The following is a 23,380-nucleotide window of genomic DNA, read 5'->3' as shown; positions in this document are numbered from 1 at the left end:
AATTCTTGGTCCTCTGTAGGTGTCCAGTCTGTTAGTCAATGACTTTTTATTGGGGAATTGAGTCTACTGGTGTTAAGACATATTAAAGAAGAGTGATTGTTGCTTCCTGTTATTTTTGTTGTTAGAGGTAGAATTATGTTTGTGTGTCTCTCTTTTGGTTTCATTACAATAAGATTACTTTTCTGCTTTTTCTGCAGTGTAGTTTCTGTCCTCGTGTTGAAATTTTTCATCTATCATCCTTTGTAGGGATGGATTTGTAGAAAGGTATTGTGTAAATTTGGTTTTGTCACAGAATATTTTGGTTTTTCTATCTATGTTAATTGAGAGTTTTGCTGGACATAGTAGCCTAGACTGCCATTTGTGTTCACTTAGGGTCTGTATGTCATCTGCCCAGGATCTTCTGGCTCTCATAATCTCTGGTGAGAAGTCTGATGTAATTTTGATAGGTCTGCCTTTATATGTTACTTGACATTTTACCCTTGCTACTTTTAATATGCTTTCTTTGTTTTGTGCAATTGGTGTTTTGACTGTTATGTGACAGCTGGAATTTGTTTTCTGGTCTAATCAATTTGCAGTTTTGTGGGCTTCTTGTATGTTTATGGGCATCTCTTTCTTTAGGTTAGGGAAGTTTTCTTTTATAATTTTGTTGAAGATATTTACTGGCCCTTAAAGTTGGGAGTCCTTGCTCTCTTTTGTACCTATTATCCTTAGGTTTGATCTTCTCATTGTTTCCTAGATTTCCTGGATGCTTTGGGTTAGGAGATTTTTGTGTTTTACATTATCTTTGATGGTTGTATCAATGTTTTTTAAGGTATCTTCCGTCCCTGAAATTCTCTCTTCTATCTTTTGTATCCTCTTGATGATTTTTGCATCTTCTTGGTGATTTTTGCATCTATGATTCCTGATCTCTTACCTAGATTTTTCTATCTCCAGGCTTATCTCCCTTTGTGCTTTCTTTATTGTTCCATTTCCATTTTTAAATCCTGTATGGTTATTTTCAATTCCTTTACCTGTATTGTTATGTTTTCTGTTTATTCTTTATTGGATTTTTGTGTTTCCTCTTTAAGAGCTTCTACTTGTTTACCTGTGTTGTCCTGTATTTCTTTAAAGGAGTTACTTATATCCTTCTTATAGTTCTCCATCATCATGATAAAATGTGATTTTAAATGTAAATTTTGCTTTGCTGCTGTGTTTAGATATCCAGTATTTGCTTTGGTGGGAAAACCGGGCAGTGATAGTGCCAAGAAGTCTTGGTTTCTGTTGTTTAGATTCCTGCAACTGCCTCTCACCATCAGGTTGTGTCAGGAACCATAACGGGACAAGCTAATAATTATCGGGTGCTCATCCTGAGATGGCCAGCTTTGGATTATTATATAGTCCAAGACTGATTCGCCCTTATTAAGCAAGGGTATAAGGGATTCATTTTAGGAAAGAGTCATGCTATTAAAAGGATTTTCCTGTTACTATTAAACACATATAACAATCATTAATTAAAAGCACACACCTTTGGAGCACATCTATGCAAATCTACAAAGATATACTGTCTTATAATGATGCTATATAGACAAATAGATGACTTCTTAAGCCCTATGATCCTATAAGAATTTCTAATATTATAACGTGATTATTAAGGTCTTTTATAGTGAGACTGCTGTTAAGTCTTTCTCTGATAATTAAAACTGCACTGAGAATTCTGCCAGTCTCCCAGGCGTTACCAGTTAATCGCTCTTAGATAGTCACCAGACTTTCTCCTACTCAGAGCAAATTTCAAAAGTTTGTAAAACAATTATCAAGGGTCATAAAAAGAGAACAAGTGCAAGGACAAGGGATAAAATATTGATTCAGTTTAGTCTATCCACAATTTAACCAACAACGTAGGTATTTTGTTTTTGTTTTTGTTTTTGTTTTTTGTTTTTTGTTTTCTTTTCCGTCTTTATTAACTTGAGTATTTCTTATTTACGTTTCAATTGTAATTCCCCTTCCCGGTTTCCCGGACAACATACCCCACCGCCTCCCCCTCCCCTTCTGTATGGGTGTTCCCCTCCCCACCCTCCCCCCATTACCACCCTCCCCCCAACAATCACGTTCACTGGGGGTTCAGTCTTGGCAGGACCAAGGGCTTCCCCTTCCACTAGTGCTCTTACTAGGCTATTCCTTGCTACCTATGAGGTTGGAGCCCAGGGTCAGTCCATGTATAGTCTTTGGGTAGTGGCTTAGTCCCTGGAAGCTCTGGTTGCTTGGCATTGTTGTTCATATGGGGTCTCAAGCACCTTCAAGCTCTTTCAGTCCTTTCTATGATTCCTTCAACGAGGATCCCGTTCTCAGTTCAGTGGTTTGCTGCTGGCATTCGCCTATGTATTTGCTGTATTCTGGCTGATCTCTCAGGAGAGATCTACATCCAGTTCCTGCTGGCCTGCACTTCTTTGCTTCATCCATCTTATCTAATTGGGTGGCTGTATATGTATGGCCCACATGTGGGGCAGGCTCTGAATAGGTGTTCCTTCTGCCTCTGTTCTAAACTTTGGCTCCCTATTCCCTCCTAAGTGTATTCCTGTTCCCCTTTTAAAGAAGGAGTGAAGCATTCGCATTTTGCTTATCCTTCTTGAGTTTCATGCATTCTGTGCATCTAGGGTAATTCAAGCATTTGGACTAATAGCCACTTATCCATAAGTACATACCATCTGTGTTTTTCTGTGATTGGGTTATCTCACTCAGGATGATATTTTTCAGTTCCCTCCATTTGCCCATGAATTTCATAAAGTCATTGTTTTTGATAGATGAGTAATATTCCATTGTGTAGATGTACCACATTTTCTATATCCATTCCTCTGTTGAAGGGCATCTGGGTTCTTTCCAGCTTCTGGCTATTATAAATAAGGCTGCCATGAACATAGTGGAGCATGTGTCCTTTTTATATGTTGGGGCATCTTTTGGGTACATGCCCAAGAGAGGCATAGCTGGGTCCTCAGGCAGTTCAATGTCCAATTTTCTGAGGAACCTCCAGACTGATTTCCAGAATGGTTGTACCAGTCTGCATTCCCACCAACAATGGAGGAGTGTTCCTCTTTCTCCATGTCCTCGAAGGCATTTGCTGTCACCTGAATTTTTGATCTTAGCCATTCTCACTGGTGTGAGGTGAAATCTCAGGGTTGTTTTGATTTGCATTTCCCTTATGACTAAAGATGTTGAACATTTCTTTGGGTGTTTCTCAGCCATTCGGCATTCCACAAATGTGAATTCTTTGTTTAGCTCTGAACCCCATTTTTTAATAGGGTTATTTGTCTCCCTGCGGTCTAACTTCTTGAGTTCTTTGTATATTTTGGATATAACCCTCTATCAGTTGGAGGAATGGTAAAGATCTTTTCCCAATCTGTTGGTTGTCATTTTGTCCTAACAACAGTGTCTTTTGTCTTACAGAAGCTTTGCAGTTTTATGAGATCCCATTTGTCGATTCTTGATCTTAGAGCCAACGCCATTGGTGCTTTGTTCAGGAAATTTTCTCCAGTGCCCATGTGTTCGAGATGCTTCCACACTTTCTCTTCTATTAGATTGAGTGTATCTGGTTTGATATGGACATCCTTGATCCACTTGGACTTAAGCTTTGCACAGGGTGATAAGCATGGATTGATCTGCATTCTTCTACATGCTGACCTCCGGTTGAACAAGCACCATTTGCTGAAAATGCTATCTTTTTTCCACTGGATGGTTTTGGCTCCTTTGTCAAAAATCAAGTGACCAAAGGTGTGTGGGTCCATTTCTTGGTCTTCAATTCTATTCCACCTGTCTATCTGTATGTCTCTGTACAAATACCATGCAGTATTTTATCACTATTGCTCCATAATACTGCTTGAGTTCAGGGATAGTGATTCCCCCAGAAGTCCTTTTATTGTTGAGGATAGTTTTAGCTATCCTGGGTTTTTTGTTATTCCAGATGAATTTGAAAATTGTTCTGTCTAACTCTCTGAAGAATTGGATTGGTATTTTGATGGGGATGGCATTGAATCTGTAGATCGCTTTTGGTAAAATGGCCATTTTTACTATATTAATCCTGCCAATCCATGAGCATGGGAGATCTTTCCATCTTCTGAGGTCTTCTTCAATTTGTTTCTTCAGAGCCTTGAAGTTCTGGTTTTAGACCTTCAGTGAACCTGCAGAGCTGACACTGGTGATGAATGTTTATCCAGATAATTACTCCTGATGCATATGCATGTAATCATTCTCTGTTGTAAACTTCTATTTCAATTTATGATTTGAATTTTAATATGAAGTTGTGATAAACTTTGTATCACATGATCATGTATTCTGAGAGATGTATAAGTGCTGAGGAAAAAGAGAAGAGTAGGGACAGCTGGACAGGATGGAGCTGGGTAGGGACAGAGCTGGAAAGGACTGAGCTGGAGAGGGACTGAGCTGAAGAGTCAGTTTGACCTAAGGAGAACTGAGCTAAGGGGGAACTGAGCTAAAAAAAGATCTAGGCTGAGAAGTAATGGAGAGAGGAATAACTTAGAGACCACAGGTACCATAATAGAGCAATGTGAGGAATGCAGAGGATAAGAGGGAAAAAGAAGAAGCTGGAGAGAACAGAAGAAGCAGGCAGGTTTCTCCTTTCCATGGGACAGAACAGGTCATTTCTCAATAGCAATGCAGGCTTAGTCTTATTAAAAGAAACAAGTCTTTTCTCTTATAAACTTGGGTTTAATTCATTTAGCATTCAATGGGAAGAAGCTATTTCTTTCTCTATGTAATAAAGATTAGAGCTAGTCTTTCATCCAGAATAACTGACTGCTTTCTGCACTGGTGCTAGGTCTTTTGCTCCATATGCATATGTAAGTATGGATGTGTGTTTAAGTATGTAATTGTGGGAATGTTTGCATATGTGTGTGTAAGAATGTAATTGTAAGAATGTATGTAAGCGACCCAACTGATATTATTGTAAATGTATAAATATGCATTTATGAATCTGTGTATAAAGATATATTTATGCATATTTGCTATGTAAAAGTTTTTCCTTCTGTAAGCACTATTCACATCTCTTGGTGCAATAGAAGTTTATTGTTGCAAACGTTCCCCTAGCCTGACAAGCAAGAGACTTGGAGAAAAAAGGGAAAAGGCTCTAGCAATTAGTCCTCTACATTTTCTCCTGCTGTTTTAGAATGAGGTGCTAAATGCCAGAGACTGCAGTTTCTGGCCTCAGAGGAACACAAAAGGCAGGTCAGTTATAGTAGCAGAGCATAGTGACTTAGACATAAATCAGCTACAGTAACATAGTAACTTAGACTTAGATAAGTAAACTTATTATTATACAGCAACCCTAAATATCTTGTAAGACAAAGTCTTACCCTCTCCCAATGCTCCGCCCCCTCTGCTGCCTCAAGAAGAACCAACAAGAAAGAAGACCTCCATCAGGGCTGGCCCCCAGCAAGGTTGTCTCTGGTGTTAGCTTGTCTTGCTGTCTCTGACAGTTCCTTGATCCTCCTGTAGGCCTGTGTGTCAGCACTCCTGTAGACAAGTTTTCCTTCAGCTGGGTTTGGGAAGGGAGAGCTGCTCCTGGGTTTGTGTGACCTGAAGCCTCTAGGTGGGTTGCTTGGATCAGAAGAGTTGGTCTTACCTCTGCTCTCTGGTGTGTGGGCTCTCCTGTTGGCTGGCTTTCCACACTCTGTGCAGGCAGAATCCAGAAGTGTCCTGCCCCTGACTGCTCCTAGGTCCCTGTGCCCAGAGGGCACAGATGGCACTAGGCGATTTTCAGTTTGGTCAGGAATTTGGGCAGAAAGTAGTTGTCTCCTCTGAGTTCTCAGGATTGTCTCAACTTTTGAGGGTCTGGCTCTTTCCCCCACTGGATTTAGGTGCAAGAGAGCTCTGGGACCATTTCAGCTCAGTTTTTGGAAGAGGCAGAAATCAGCAGTTTCCTGCTGCTGACTCCTTCTGTATTCCTGTGTCCAGAGGTACTATGCATTTTCCTCTTGGGCCAGGAATGTGAACAGAAGTGAACAGAAATTGCAGTCTCTCCTGAGGATTGTCCATACTTCTGGGAGTTCAGCTCTCTCCCCCCATGGGATTAGAGTGCAGGGAACTATCAGATCGGTTCATTTCAGTTCTAGGAACAATCAGAAACCAGAAGTATCCTGTCCCAGAGGACTTCTGCCTTTGTGTGTCCTGAGGCCACTAGGCAAGTTGTTTGATGCGGAAGAGTTGGTCTTACCTCTGCTCTCAGGTGTATAGGCACTCCTGTTGAAAGTTGACTGGCTTTCAACTCTTGGTGCAGGCAGCAACCCGAAGGGTCCTGCCCCTAACTGCTCCTAGGTCCTGTGTCCATAGGGCATAGATGGCACGCGGCAATTTCCTCTTGGATCAGGAATATAAGCAGAAAGTAGTTGTCTCCTCTGAGTTTTCAGGAGTGTCTGCACTTCTCTTTAAAGTGTTTTTAATGCCTAAACCTTAGCACAAGAGCTATTCTCTTTGGTGAAGTAACCATTGTCATACTTTAGCATGCAAAATGGCACCTAAGTCTTGTGGAATTGGATAGGTAGCTCAGTGGTGAAGAGAAACTTTGTCCAGAAAACCAATGTTTTCCAGCATTGTCATGGTGGCTCAGAACCATTTGTATCCTTTTTATATGCTGGAACATTTTTTGGGGGGTATGTCCAGGAGTGGTATAGCTGGTTCCTCAGGTATTATTATGTCCAATTTCTGAAGAACCACCAAACTGATTTTGAAAGTGGCTGTACCAGTTTGCAGTACCACCAATAATGGAGGAGTGTTCCTCTTTCTCCACATCCTCACCAGCATCTGTTGTTGCCTAAGGTATTTCTCTTAGTCATTTTGCCTGGTGTGAAGTGGAATCTCAGGGTTATTTTGATTTGCATTTCCCTGATGGCTAAGGATGTTGAGCATTTCTTTAGGAACTTCTCAGCCAATCGGTATTCCTCAGTTGAGAATTATTTGTTTAGCTCTCTATCCCATTTTTAATAGGGTTATTTGGCTCTCTGGAGCCTGACTTCTTGAGTTCTTTGTATGTTTTGGATATTAGCCCTCTACCAGATGTACGGTTGGTAAAGATTTTTCCCAATCTGTTGATTGCCATTTTGTCCTAATAACAGTGCACTTTGCCTCACAGAAGATTTGCAGTTTTATGAGGCCCTATTTGTTGATTCTTGATCTTAGAGCATAAGCCATTAATGTTTTGTTCAGGAAATTTTCCCCACTGCCCATGTGATTCAGACTCTTCCCCTCTTTTTCTTCTATTAGTTTGAGTGTATCTGGTTTTATGTGGAGGTCCTTGATATACTTGGACTTAAGTGTTTTCCAGGGCAATAAAGAGTGATAAGAATGGATTGATTTCTCTGCTCCCAGACCCGGTGAGAGAGAGACCCAACCGCCTGGTCAGGTGGGCACTCCTGAGGCTGCAGAGCGGAAGAGACCACCAACACTGCTCACCCCTGCCCACATCCCTGGCCCAAGAGGAAACTGTATAAGGCCTCTGGGCTCCCGTGGGGAAGGGCCCAGGAGCGGCAGGACCCCTGTGCCTGAGACACCGCCGGAACCTGAAAGAAACAGACCGGATAAACAGTTCTCTGCACCCAAATCCCGTGGGAGGGAGAGCTAAACCTTCAGAGAGGCAGACAAGCCTGGGAAACCAGAAGTGACTGCTCCCTGCACACACATCTCGGACGCCAGAGGAAAAAGCCAAACACCATCTGGAACCCTGGTGCACTGAAGTTCCCAGAAGGGGCAGCACAGGTCTTCCTGGTTGCTGCCGCTGCAGAGAGCCCGTGGGCAGCACCCCACGAGCGAACCTGAGCCTCGGGACCACAGGTAAGACCAAATTTTCTGCTGCAAGGAAGCTGCCTGGTGAACTCAAGACACAGGCCCACAGGAACAGCTGAAGACCTGTAGAGAGGAAAAACTACACGCCAGAAAGCAGAACACTCTGTCCCCATAACTGACTGAAAGAGAGGAAAACAGGTCTACAGCACTCCTGTCACACAGGCTTATAGGACAGTCTAGCCACTGTCAGAAATAGCAGAACAAAGTAACACTAGAGATAATCTGATGGCGAGAGGCAAGCGCAGGAACCCAAGCAACAGAAACCAAGACTACATGCCATCATCGGAGCCCAATTCTGCCACCAAAACAAACATGGAATATCCAAACACACCAGAAAAGCAAGATCTAGTTACAAAATCATATTTGATCATGATGCTGGAGGACTTCAAGAAAGACATGAACACACTTAGGGAAGCACAGGAAAAAATTGATAAACAAGTAAAAGCCTACAGAGAGGAATCGCAAAAATCCCTGAAAGAATTCCAGGAAAACACAATCAAACAGTTGAAGGAATTAAAAATGGAAATAGAAGCAATCAAGAAAGAACACATGGAAACAACCCTGGATATAGAAAACCAAAAGAAGAGACAAGGAGCTGTAGATACAAGCCTCACGAACAGAATTCAAGAGATGGAAGAGAGAATCTCAGGAGCAGAAGATTCCATAGAAATCATTGACTCAACTGTCAAAGATAATGTAAAGCGGAAAAAGCTACTGGTCCAAAACATACAGGAAATCCAGGACTCAATGAGAAGATCAAACCTAAGGATAATAGGTATAGAAGAGAGTGAAGATTCCCAGCTCAAAGGAACAGTAAATATCTTCAACAAAATCATAGAAGAAAACTTCCCTAACCTAAAAAAAAGAGATACCCATAGACATACAAGAAGCCTACAGAACTCCAAATAGATTGGACCAGAAAAGAAACACCTCCCGTCACATAATTGTCAAAACACCAAACGCACAAAATAAAGAAAGAATATTAAAAGCAGTAAGGGAAAAAGGTCAAGTAACATATAAAGGCAGACCTATCAGAATCACACCAGACTTCTCGCCAGAAACTATGAAGGCCAGAAGATCCTGGACTGATGTCATACAGACCCTAAGAGAACACAAATGCCAGCCCAGGTTACTGTATCCAGCAAAACTCTCAATTAACATTGATGGAGAAACCAAGATATTCCATGACAAAACCAAATTTACACAATATCTTTCTACAAATCCAGCACTACAAAGGATAATAAATGGTAAAGCCCAACATAAGGAGGCAAGCTATACCCTAGAAGAAGCAAGAAACTAATCGTCTTGGCAACAAAACAAAGAGAATGAAAGCACACAAACATAACCTCACATCCAAATATGAATATAAAGGGAAGCAATAATCACTATTCCTTAATATCTCTCAATATCAATGGCCTCAACTCCCCAATAAAAAGACATAGATTAACAAACTGGATACGCAATGAGGACCCTGCATTCTGCTGCCTACAGGAAACACACCTCAGAGACAAAGACAGACACTACCTCAGAGTGAAAGGCTGGAAAACAACTTTCCAAGCAAATGGTCAGAAGAAGCAAGCTGGAGTAGCCATTCCAATATCAAATAAAATCAATTTCCAACTAAAAGTCATCAAAAAAGATAAGGAAGGACACTTCATATTCATCAAAGGAAAAATCCACCAAGATGAACTCTCAATCCTAAATATCTATGCCCCAAATACAAGGGCACCTACATACGTAAAAGAAACCTTACTAAAGCTCAAAACACACATTGCACCTCACACAATAATAGTGGGAGACTTCAACACCCCACTCTCATCAATGGACAGATCATGGAAACAGAAATTAAACAGTGATGTCGACAGACTAAGAGAAGTCATGAGCCAAATGGACTTAACAGATATTTATAGAACATTCTATCCTAAAGCAAAAGGATATACCTTCTTCTCAGCTCCTCATGGTACTTTCTCCAAAATTGACCATATAATTGGTCAAAAAACGGGCCTCAACAGGTACAGAAAGATAGAGATAATCCCATGCATGCTATCGGACCACCACGGACTAAAACTGGTCTTCAATAACAATAAGGGAAGAATGCCCACATATACGTGGAAATTGAACAATGCTCTACTCAATGATAACCTGGTCAAGGAAGAAATAAAGACAGAAATTAAAAACTTTTTAGAATTTAATGAAAATGAAGATACAACATACCCAAAATTATGGGACACAATGAAAGCTGTGCTAAGAGGAAAACTCATAGCGCTGAGTGCCTGCAGAAAGAAACAGGAAAGAGCATATGTCAGCAGCTTGACAGCACACCTAAAAGCTCTAGAACAAAAAGAAGCAAATACACCCAGGAGGAGTAGAAGGCAGGAAATAATCAAACTCAGAGCTGAAATCAACCAAGTAGAAACAAAAAGGACCATAGAAAGAATCAACAGAACCAAAAGTTGGTTCTTTGAGAAAATCAACAAGATAGATAAACCCTTAGCCAGACTATCGAGAGGACACAGAGAGTGCGTCCAAATTAACAAAATTAGAAATGAAAAGGGAGACATAACTACAGATTCAGAGGAAATTCAAAAAATCATCAGATCTTACTATAAAAACCTATATTCAACAAAACTTGAAAATCTTCAGGAAATGGACAATTTCCTAGACAGATACCAGGTATCGAAGTTAAATCAGGAACAGATAAACCAGTTAAACAACCCCATAACTCCTGAGGAAATAGAAGCAGTCATTAAAGGTCTTCCAACCAAAAAGAGCCCAGGTCCAGACGGGTTTAGTGCAGAATTCTATCAAACCTTCATAGAAGACCTCATACCAATATTATCCAAACTATTCCACAAAATTGAAACAGATGGAGCACTACCGAATTCCTTCTACGAAGCCACAATTACTCTTATACCTAAACCACACAAAGACACAACAAAGAAAGAGAACTTCAGACCAATTTCCCTTATGAATATCGACGCAAAAATACTCAATAAAATTCTGGCAAACCGAATTTAAGAGCACATCAAAACAATCATCCACCATGATCAAGTAGGCTTCATCCCAGTCATGCAGGGATGGTTTAATATACGGAAAACCATCAACGTGATCCATCATATAAACAAACTGAAAGAACAGAACCACATGATCATTTCATTAGATGCTGAGAAAGCATTTGACAAAATTCAACACCCCTTCATGATAAAAGTCCTGGAAAGAATAGGAATTCAAGGCCCATACCTAAACATAGTAAAAGCCATATACAGCAAACCAGTTGCTAACATTAAACTAAATGGAGAGAAACTCGAAGCAATCCCACTAAAATCAGGGACTAGACAAGGCTGCCCACTCTCTCCCTACTTATTCAATATAGTTCTTGAAGTTCTAGCCAGAGCAATCAGACAACAAAAGGAGATCAAGGGGATACAGATTGGAAAAGAAGAAGTCAAAATATCACTATTTGCAGATGACATGATAGTATATTTAAGTGATCCCAAAAGTTCCACCAGAGAACTACTAAAGCTGATAAACAACTTCAGCAAAGTGGCTGGGTATAAAATTAACTCAAATAAATCAGTTGCCTTCCTCTATACAAAAGAGAAACAAGCCGAGAAAGAAATTAGGGAAACGACACCCTTCATAATAGACCCAAATTATATAAAGTACCTCGGTGTGACTTTGACCAAGCAAGTAAAAGATCTGTACAATAAGAACTTCAAGACACTGAGGAAAGAAATTGAAGAAGACCTCAGAAGATGGAAAGATCTCCCATGCTCATGGATTGGCAGGATTAATATAGTAAAAATGGCCATTTTACCAAAAGCAATCTACAGATTCAATGCAATCCCCATCAAAATACCAATCCAATTCTTCAAAGAGTTAGACAGAACAATTTGCAAATTCATCTGGAATAACAAAAAACCCAGGATAGCTAAAGCTATCCTCAACAATAAAAGGACTTCAGGGGGAATCACTATCCCTGAACTCAAGCAGTATTACACAGCAATAGTGATAAAAATTGCATGGTATTGGTACAGAGACAGACAGATAGACCAATGGAATAGAATTGAAGACCCAGAAATGAACCCACACACCTATGGTCACTTGATTTTTGACAAAGGAGCCAAAACCATCCAATGGAAAAAAGATAGCATTTTCAGCAAATGGTGCTGGTTCAACTGGAGGTCAACATGTAGAAGAATGCAGATCGATCCATGCTTATCACCCTGTACAAAGCTTAAGTCCAAGTGGATCAAGGACCTCCACATCAAACCAGACACACTCAAACTAATAGAAGAAAAACTAGGGAAGCATCTGGAACACATGGGCACTGGAAAAAATTTCCTGAACAAAACACCAATGGCTTATGCTCTAAGATCAAGAATCGACAAATGGGATCTCATAAAACTGCAAAGCTTCTGTAAGGCAAAGGACACTGTGGTTAGGACAAAACGGCAACCAACAGATTGGGAAAAGATCTTTACCAATCCTACAACAGATAGAGGCCTTATATCCAAAATATACAAAGAAATCAAGAAGTTAGACCGCAGGGAAACAAATAACCCTATTAAAAAATGGGGTTCAGAGCTAAACAAAGAATTCACAGCTGAGGAATGCCGAATGGCTGAGAAACACCTAAAGAAATGTTCAACATCTTTAGTCATAAGGGAAATGCAAATCAAAACAACCCTGAGATTTCACCTCACACCAGTGCGATTGGCTAAGATCAAAAACTCAGGTGACAGCAGATGCTGGCGAGGATGTGCAGAAAGAGGAACACTCCTCCATTGTTGGTGGGATTGCAGACAGGTAAAACCATTCTGGAAATCAGTCTGGAGGTTCCTCAGAAAATTGGACATTGAACTGCCTGAGGATCCAGCTATACCTCTCTTGGGCATATACCCAAAAGATGCCTCAACATATAAAAGAGACACGTGCTCCACTATGTTCATCGCAGCCTTATTTATAATAGCCAGAAAATGGAAAGAACCGAGATGCCCTTCAACAGAGGAATGGATACAGAAAATGTGGTACATCTACACAATGGAATATTACTCAGCTATCAAAAACAACGAGTCTATGAAATTCGTAGGCAAATGGTTGGAACTGGAAAATATCATCCTGAGTGAGCTAACCCAATCACAGAAAGACATACATGGTATGCACTCATTGATAAGTGGCTATTAGCCCAAATGCTTGAATTACCCTAGATCCCTAGAACAAACGAATCTCAAGACGGATGATCAAAATGTGAATGCTTCACTCCTTCTTTAAATGAGGAAAAAGAATACCCTTGGCTGGGAAGGGAGAGGCAAAGATTAAAACAGAGACTGAAGGAACACCCATTCAGAGCCTGCCCCACAGGTGGCCCATACATATACAGCCACCCAATTGGACAAGATGGATGAAGCAAAGAAGTGCAGACCGACAGGAGCCGGATGTAGATCGCTCCTGAGAGACACAGCCAGAATACAGCAAATACAGAGGCGAATGCCAGCAGCAAACCAATGAGCTGAGAATAGGTCCCCCGTTGAAGGAATCAGAGAAAGAACTGGAAGAGCTTGAAGGGGCTCGAGACCCTAAAAGTACAACAATGTCAAGCAACCAGAGCTTCCAGGGACTAAGCCACTACCTAAAGACTATATATGGACTGACCCTGGACTCTGACCCCATAGGTAGCAATGAATATCCTAGTAAGAGCACCAGTGGAAGGGGAAGCCCTGGATCCTGCTAAGACTGAACCCCCAGTTAACTAGACTATGGGGGGAGGGCGGCAATGGGGGGAGGGTTGGGAGGGGAACACCCATAAGGAAGGGGAGGGGGGAGGGGGATGTTTGCCCGGAAACCGGGAAAGGGAATAACACTTGAAATGTATATAAGAAATACTCAAGTTAATAAAAAAAAAAAAAGAAAAAAAAAAAAGAATGGATTGATTTGCATTCTTCTACATGCTGACCTCCAGTTGAACCAGCATCATTTGTTGAAAGTGTTGTCTTTTTTTCCACTGGATGGTTTTAGCTCCCTTGTCAAAGGTCAAGAGACTATAGGTGTGTGGGTTCATATCTGGGTCTTCAATTCTCTTCCATTGATCTACCTGGCTGTCTCAGTACCAATACCATGAATATCATTTAACCAGACCTCATCAGAACTCCAATGGTCTAAACCACCAACAAATGTATACATGCAGAGGGACCCATGGCTCCAGCCACATATGGAGCAGCAGATGGCATTATCTAGCATCAATATGAGGTCCTTGTTCCTAGGAAAGCTCATTTCTCCAGTGTTTGGGGATGCTAGGGCATTGAATGGGAAGGGCTCAGCAGGAATGGTAGCATGGGAAGGGAGGAGGGGCAATCTGAGAGGCTGGGAAAGGGGTAACATATGAAGTGTAAATACATAAAGTATTTAATTAAAATCAAAAGACAAACAAAAATGTAAGTTAAAACCATAATGCATAAAACACTTATGTCAAATAAATATTTTTAATTTTCCCAATAAAATTATTCTGCACAGACAAAAAGAAATCTGTAATCACAGATTCAGAAAATTTTATGCCCGCACTTGGCTTTCTCAGGCACTGCATGATCATGGTGTGCAAGCACACATGTAAGCAAAAACACCCATACATACAACATAAAAAAATAAATCTAAAACAGAAGCACAAGGCCTCCTATCTTTCAGATTACAACACCTTTTGATTAATGGATCCTTCTAAATTTTTGAAGCATTTATATTAAGAACGGTAAGGTACTTTCTGAATTTAACTGTGGTCAAGAACTGCTGTATTTTTTTTACTGAGAATTTCTAATCTTAATATTGAGGGACTTTCTAATCTTTGTATTGTCAAGCATGATAAGATATTCTGATGAATGTGGTTCTTGTGAGGCAATTTTAGAAGTATTGATTTAGTTATTATTAAGTTCATTTGAAAAGAAATACCCTACTTTTACTCCAAATGATTTAACAGTTTCATTAACTTGCAGATTATAAACCACTGCATAACTCTGCAAAATTTGGTTATGGTTGTTTTACTTGTCTTTGCCATTCTTATAGGGCTAAGATAAAATCTCAAAATTGTTTTGATTAACATTTCCATAATTGCTAGGGATTATGAACTTTTTGAGATATTGATTCACCATTTTTTAAATATTTTATCGGATTTTTTCATTTTTTTTATCTTTATTAACTTGAGTATTTCTTATTTACATTTCGATTGTTATTTCTCTTCCCAGTTTCCAGGCCAACATCCCCTTAACCCCTCCCCTTCTAAATGGGCTTCCCTCCCCATCCTCCCCCCATTACCACCCTTCCCCCAACAATCATGTTCACTGGGGGTTAATTCTTGGCAGGAATAAGGGCTTCTCCTTCCACTGGTGCTCTTACTAGGGTATTCATTGCTACTTATGAGGTTGGAGCCCAGGGTCAGGCCATGTATGGTCTTTGGGTAGTGACTTAGTCCCTGGAAGCTCTGGTTGGTTGGCATTGTTGTTCATATGGGGTCTCAAGCCCCTTCAAGCTCTTCCAGTTCTTTCTCTGATTCCTTCAACGGGGGTCCTATTCTCAGTTCAGTGGTTTGCTGCTGGCATTCGCCTATGTATTTGCTGTATTCTAGCTGTGTCTCTCAGGAGAGATCTACATCCGGTTCCTGTCAGCCTGCACTTATTTGCTTCATCCATCTTATCTAATTGGGTGGCTGTATATGTATGGGCCACATGTGGGGCAGGCTCTGAATGGGTGTTCCTTCTGCCTCTGTTCTAAACTTTGGCTCCCTATTCCCTCCCAAGGATATTCTTGTTCCCCATTTAAAGAAGGAATGAAGCATTCGCATTTTGGTCATCCTTCTTGAGTTTCATGGGTTCTGTGCATCTAGGGTAATTCAAGCATTTGGGCTAATAGCCACTCATCAATGAGTGCATACCATCTGTGTTTTTCTGAGATTGGGTTACCTCACTCAGGATGATATTTTCTATACCTATTATCCTTAGGTTTGATCTTCTCATTGAGTCCTGGATTTCCTGTATGTTTTGGACCAATAGCTTTTTCCATTTTACATTATCCTTGACCGTTGTGTCGATGATTTCTGTCAATCTTCTGCTCCTGAGATTCTTTCTTCTATCTCTTGTATTCTCATATTGATGCTTGTATCTACGGCTCCTTGTCTCTTCCTTTGGTTTTCTGTATCCAGGGTTGTTTCCCTGTGTCCTTTCTTTATTGCTTCTATTTCCATTTTTAATTCCTTCACCTGTTTGATTGTGTTTTCTTGCAATTCTTTCAGGGATTTTTGTGATTCCTCTCTATAGGCTTCTAGTTGTTTATTTTGTTTTCCTGTGTTTCTCTAAGGGAGTTCTTCATGTCTTTCTTGAAGTCCTCCAGCATCATGATCAAATGTGATTTTAAATCTAGATCTTGCTTTTCTGGTGTGTTTGGATATTCAGTGTTTGCTTTGGTGGGAGAATTGGGCTCCGATGATGCCATGTAGTCTTGGTTTCTGTTGTTTGAGTTCCTGCACTTGCCTCTTGCCATCAGTTTGTCTCTGGTGTTACCTTGTTCTGCTATTTCTGACAGTGGCTAGACCTTCTTATAGGCCTGTGTGTCAGGAGTGCTGTAGACCTGTTTTCCTGTTTTCTTTCAGCCAGTTGTGGGAACAGAGTGTTCTGCTTTCTGGTGTGTAGTCTTTCCTGCCTACTTGTCTTCAGCTGTTCCTGTGGGAATGTGTCCTGAGTCCCCTAGGCAGGTCACTTGGAGCAGAAAAGTTGGTCTTACCTGTGGTCCTGCGGCTCAAATTGCTAGTGGGGGGGTGCTTTTGAGCTCTCTGTGATGGCGGCAACCAGGTGGGCCTGCACTGCCTTTTCCTGGAGCCCCCGTGCACCAGGGACCCAGATGGCCTTTGGTGTTTTCCTCTGGAGTCAGAAATGTGGGCAGAATGTAGTCTCTTCTGGCTTCTCAGGCGTGTCTGCCCCTCTGAAGGTTTAGCTCTCCCTCCCATGTGACTTGGGTGCAGAGAGCAGTTTTAGGTCCCTTCAGGTCCGGGCGGTATCTATATTTCTTTACTTACATTTCAAACATTATTCCCTTTCCTGGTTTCCTGTCCATAAGCCCCCATGCCCTCCCCTGCCCCTCCCCCATATGGGTATTCCCCCTATACATCCACCTTATTGCCCCCCCATATTCCCCTGCACTGGGAGTCCTACCTTGGCAGGACCTAGGGCTTCCCCTTCCCCTGGTGTCCCAACAAGACTATTTTCTGCTACACATGCAGTTGGAGCCCTGGGCCAGTCCATGTATAGTCTTTCTTATTTTGATATCATTAACTTATACTCTGATTTATTTTGTGCTTTGAACTAGGATTGAAGATTTTGTTTGTTCTTAGTTTTCTGACTTTTTGAATTGCATTATTAAGTCATTACTTAGGCTCTTTCTGATTCTTTATGTTTGCCCTTAGTGCTATACATATCCTTGTAGGTCTGCTTTCAGTGTGTCCCAGAAGCTCTGCTGTGTTGTTTTCATTTTCATTTAGTTTCAGAAATTTTTAGTTTTTTCTTTGTTTCATCTTTGATCCAATCGTTTTTCAATAGTGAGTTGTTTAATTTTTATGAGTTTGTGTATTTACTAGATATTTATTTGCTGTCAATTTTCAAATTTTTTGTCTATACAGTTAGAACACAGAGTTATTTCAATCTTTCTTAATATTTTATTGTTTTATACCCCAGGATGTCTTCTATTTTATAGTAACTTCTATGTGCTGCTGGGAAGGACATATATTTTTTGGTATTGAAGTTGAATATTCTATAGAATGTTGCTAAGTCCATTGATGCATGATGTTACTTAATTCTAATAGTTCTCTTTATTTTACTCTTTGTTCAGATGACCTGTCTATTGGAGGAAATAGATATTTAAATGACTGTTAATGGGTTGATGTTAATCTCTGTCTTTAAATCCAGAGGTAAATTTTTATGAAATCAGGTTCATCAGAGCTTGATATATATATATATATATATATATATATATATATATATATATATATATATATATATATATACACACACACACACATATATATATTTGGTATTATATTTGTAATAATTATCTCTTCCTCATTAACTCTTCCCTTGATTAGAAAATTTGTACCGAATGGCTGAGAAACACCTAAAGAAATGTTCAACATCTTTAGTCATAAGGGAAATGCAAATCAAAACAACCTTGAGATATCACCTCACACCAGTGAGAATGGCTAAGATCAAAAATTCAGGTGACAGCAAATGCTGGTGAGGATGTGGAGAAAGAGGAACACTCCTGCATTGTTGGTGGGATTGCAGACTGGTACAACCATTCTGGAAATCAGTCTGGAGGTTCCTCAGGAAATTGGACATTGAACTACCTGAGGACCCAGCTATACCTCTCTTGGGCATATACCCAAGAAATGCCCCAACATATAACAAAGACACGTGCTACACTATGTTCATAGCAGCCTTATTTATAATAGCCAGAAGCTGGAAAGAACCCAGATGCCCTTCAACAGAGGAATTGATACAGAAAATGTGGTACATCTACACAATGGAATATTACTCAGCTATCAAAAACAACGGCTTTATGAAATTCGTAGGCAAATGTTTGGAACTGGAAAATATCATCCTGAGTGAGGTAACCCAATCACAGAAAAAGACACATGGTATGCACTCATTGATAAGTGGCTATTAGCCCAAATGCTTGAATTACCCTAGATGCCTAGAACAAATGAAACTCAAGACGGATTATCAAAATGTGAATGCTTCACTCCTTCTTTAAAAGGGGAACAAGAATACCCTTGCCATGGAATAGAGAGGCAAAGATTAAAACAGACACAGAAGGAACACCCATTCAGAGCCTGCCCCACATGTGGCCCATACATATACAGCCATCCAATTAGACAAGATGGATGAAGCAAAGAAGGGCAGACCGACAGGAGCCGGATGTAGATCGCTCCTGAGAGACACAGCCAGAGTACAGCAAATACAGAGGGGAATGCCAGCAGCAAACCACTGAACTGAGAACGGGACCCCCGTTGAAGGAATCAGAGAAAGAACTGGAAGAGCTTGAAGGAGCTCGAGACCCCTTATGAACAACAATGCCAAGCAACCAGAGTTTCCAGGGACTAAGCCACTACCCATGGACTGACCCTGGACTCTGACCTCATAGGTAGCAATGAATATTCTAGTAAGATCACCAGTGGAAGGGGAAGCCCTTGGTCCTGCTAAGACTGAGCCCCCTGTGAACGTGATTGTTGGGAGGAGGGTGGCAATGGGGGGAGGATGGTGAGGACCAATAAAGAAGGGGAGGGGGAGGGATTAGGGGGATGTTTGCCCGGAAACCGGGAAAGGGAATAACACTCGAAATGTAAATAGAAACACTCAAGTTAATAAAAAAAAGAAAATTTGTATTGTTTTAGTTCCTTTGATTAGTTTTAGTATTAAATATGTTTTGTCACATGTAAGGATAGAGATACCTGCTTACATCCTTGTCCCCTTTGATAGGAGTGCTTTCTTCACCCTTCTATTCTAAGGTGGTGACTATCTTTAAGTCTAAGATGTTTTTCTTGTAGATAACAGGTATTTTGTTTATTAATCCATTAAGTCAGGTTGGATCTTTCAACTAGAAAACTGAGGTCATTTATATTTAAAATTATTGTTGAAGTGTATGTGTGTGTGTGTGTATGTGTGTGTGTGTGTGTGTGTGTGTATGTGTGTGTGTGTATGTGTGTGTTAATTGCAGGAATTGTGTTTAATTTTGGTAGTGTTATTTGCTTCTCCTTTGTGGTTTAATAATAATGGCCTCACATTTCTTTCTACAGTCTCTTGACTGTGCTCATTCCCCTCCTCAAACACACACACACACACTCTCTCTCTCCATATATATATATATATATATATATATATATATATATATATATATATATATACATACACACATTTTTTAGGTATTTAGGGCTTGTGGATATAGTTAATTTCTTAGGTTGTTTGTGTCACCTAAATCACACAAGGACCCTACCTAAAAAGAGGACTTCAGATCAATATTACTAATGAATATTGATGCAAAAATACTCAATAAAATTTTTTCAAACCGAATCCAAAAACACATCTAAAGCATCATCCACCATGATCAAGTAGGCTTCAGCCCAGAGATGAAAGGTTGGTTCAATATACAGAAATCCACCATACAAACGCAAAGAAAAAAAATCACATGATCATCTCTTTATATGCAGAAAAAGCATTTGACAAAATAAAACACTCCATCATGTTAAAAGTATTGGAAAGATCAGAAATTTAAGGCCCACAGATTAACATAATAAAAGCAGTTTACTGCAAACCAGCAACCAATATCAAATTAAATGAAGAGACACATGAAACGATCCCACAAAAGTCAGAAACAAGAAAATGATGCCCACTCTCTCCATATCTATTCAATATAGTACTTGAAGTGCTAGCTAGAATAATAAAACAACAAAAAGAGAATACAACTTGGCAAATGAGAATTAAACATGTCACTATTTGCAGATGATATGATAGTATACATAAGTGACCCCAAAAATTCAACCAGATAATTTCTCCAACTGATGAACAACTTCAGCAAAGTGGCCAGATAAAATCAAGTACATTAGTAGCCTTTCTTTATACAACTGATAAACGGGATGAGAAAGAAATTAGGGAAACAACTCCCTTCACAATAGCTAGAGATAATATAAAATATCTTGGGGTCACTGTAACCAAACAAGTGAAATAGCTGTATGATAAGAACTTCAAGTCTTTCAAGAAAGAAATGGAAGAATATCTCAGAAAATGCAGACATCTGCCATGCTCATGGATTAGCAAAATTAACATAGTAAAACTGGCCATCCTACCAAAGGTGATCTTCAGATCCAATGCAATCCCCATCAAAATCCCAACACAATTCTTCAAAGACATGGAAAGAGCATTCTCAAATTAATCTGGAAAGGCAAAAAACCCATAATAGTAAAAACAATTCTTGAAAATAAAAGAATCGCTGGGGAAATTCAGGCTCTACTACAGAGGAATAGTGATTAAAAAAGCTGCATGTTATTGGTACAAATATAGACAGGTTGATCAATGGCATAGAATTGAAGACTCAGACATAAAACCTCACACTTATGCACACTTGATTTTTGACAAAGAAGCCAAAAAATACCATAAAAAAGAAAACATCTTCAATAAATGGTGCTGGTATAACTGGCCATGTGTGTGTAGAAAAATGAATATAAACCCATATTTGTCACATTGCACAAAGCTCAAGTCCAAGTGGATCAAGAGCCTAAATATAAAGCCAGATACACTGTATCTAATAAAAGAGAGAGTAGGAAAGATCCTTGAACTCATTGGCACAGGAGAAAATTTCCTAAACAGAACTCTGATGGCTCATGCTCTAAGATCAAGAATTGATAATTGAACTCATGAAGTTGGAAAGCTTCTGTAAGACAAAGGATATAGTCAGTAAGACAAATCAGCAACCTAGGGATTGGGAAAAAGTCTTCACTAATCCCACATCTGATAGAGGGCTAATATACAGAATATGTTAAGAACTCAAGAAGCTAACCACCAAAAAAACAAACAACCCAATTAAAAAATGGGGTATGGACCAAAACTGAGAATTCACAACAGAGGAATCTCTAACGGCTGAGAAGCACCTAAAGATATGTTCAAAGTTTTTAGTGATCAGAGAAATTCAAATCAAAGCAATCCTGTGATACCAGTTTATACCAGTCAGAATGGCTAAGATCAAAACCTCAGGTGACAACACATGTTGGTGAGGATGTGGAGAAAGAGGAACACTCCTCCATTGCTGGTGAGATTGTAAATTGCTACAACCACTCTGGAAATCAATTTGGAGGTTAATCAGAAAAATGGACATCGTCCTATCTAAAGGCCCAGAAATCCCACTCTTGGGAATATACCCAAAAGAAGCCGAACAATGCTGCAGGGACACCTGTTCCACTATGATCATAGTAGCCTTATTTGTAATAGCCAGAAGCTTCAAAAAAGTGAGATGTCCCATGACAGAAGAATGGATGCAGAAAATGTGGTTCATTTACACAATGCAATACTACTCAGCTATTAAGAAGGAGGACATCCTGAGGTTTGCAGGCAAATGGATGAACCTGAAAATGTCATCTTGAGTAGGTAACTCAGACCCAAAAGGACACACGCAGTATTTTCTCATTAATAGATGGATATTAGCAAAAATAAAAAAAGTATAGAATACCCAAAATACATCCTACAGAACTCACAAAGGTACACAAACTGAAGGGCCCAAGTGAGGATGCCTCAGTCCCACTTGAGAGGGAGAAGAAAGAGGATGGAGGAGCAGGGAAGGGAAAAGGGATGGGGGTGGGTTGAGAGGGGAGTATGATATGGTATTGGGTGTAGGAAAAGGACTGATGCCCTGAGGGTCAGCAGAAAGTATGGAAGGAGGAATGAATGTTGGGAGGACCCTCTAGAATGTATCAGAGACCTGGGAAGTGAGAAACTCTGGACTCAAAGGGGAGGGGGTAGATGAAATGCCATACAGTGGGGAAAGGGAACTTGTAGAGAGCCCACCTCTAGCATCAAGTAAGGGATGGGTTGTATCCCACAGTCAAAACTGTGGCCCATAATTCTTCCTGTTTGAAAGAAATGCAGGGATGAAAATGGAGAAGAGCCTTAGGAAAAAAAGGTCCAGCAACAGGCCCAAAGTGGGATCCAGCTCATGGGGAGGCTCCAACACCTGACACCATTACTGAGACTATGGTGCATTCACAAAAATGGACCTATCACGACTGCCCTCCAAAAGACCCAAGTATGTGAACCAAACAAGTGAAGACAAGCGGCTGACCCCTCTGGTTGAATTAGGGAAAAGCTGGAGGAAGCTGAGAAGGAGGGCAACCCTGTAGGAGGACAGAAGACCAGCAGTCTCAATTAACCTGAACCCCTGAGATCTCTTAGACACTGGGTCACCAACAGAGCAGCACACCTGAGCTGAGGTGAGGCCCCCAACATATATAAAGCAGAGGACTCCCAGGTCTGTGCTCAGTCAGAGAAGATGCACCTAACCATCAAGAGGCTGGAGACCCCACGCAGTTTAGAGGTCTCATGGGGTGGGTGGGGTGGGGCCATCATTGTGGAGCCTGGGGGGGCAGGGAGGAGATATGGGATATGGAACATTGGAGTGGTAGACAGGGAGGAGAATAAAATCTGGAGTGTAAAAATAAATAAATAAATAAATAAATAAATAAATAAATAAATAAGTTTATTTATTTACAAAAAAGAATCAATAATCTAGTAAGTAATGTAGTAAGAAGGACTTGAACTATTCACCACCCACAGGCAGAGTGGCACAGGAGAAATTTGCTAATGCTGGAGCTGCCTCTATAAGGAGCTGGGCCCTTGATCTGTGTAAGTGGGAATTGAGAGGGGGCAAGAGGAGAAGAAGGAGGAAACTACATGCTTTTCCTTTACCCTCTGGCTAACTGCAACTTTGAGTAAATTTGAACAAGAAAAGTAATGCTATTCTCTTGAAGTCGTCTAAAGGA

This window comes from Rattus norvegicus, chromosome X (genome assembly GCF_021556685.1).
Source record: "Rattus norvegicus strain SHRSP/BbbUtx chromosome X, alternate assembly SHRSP_T2T, whole genome shotgun sequence".
Taxonomy (NCBI): Eukaryota; Metazoa; Chordata; class Mammalia; order Rodentia; family Muridae; genus Rattus; species Rattus norvegicus.
The sequence above is the reverse complement of the archived record's forward strand: the minus strand, read 5'-3'. Positions refer to the sequence as shown.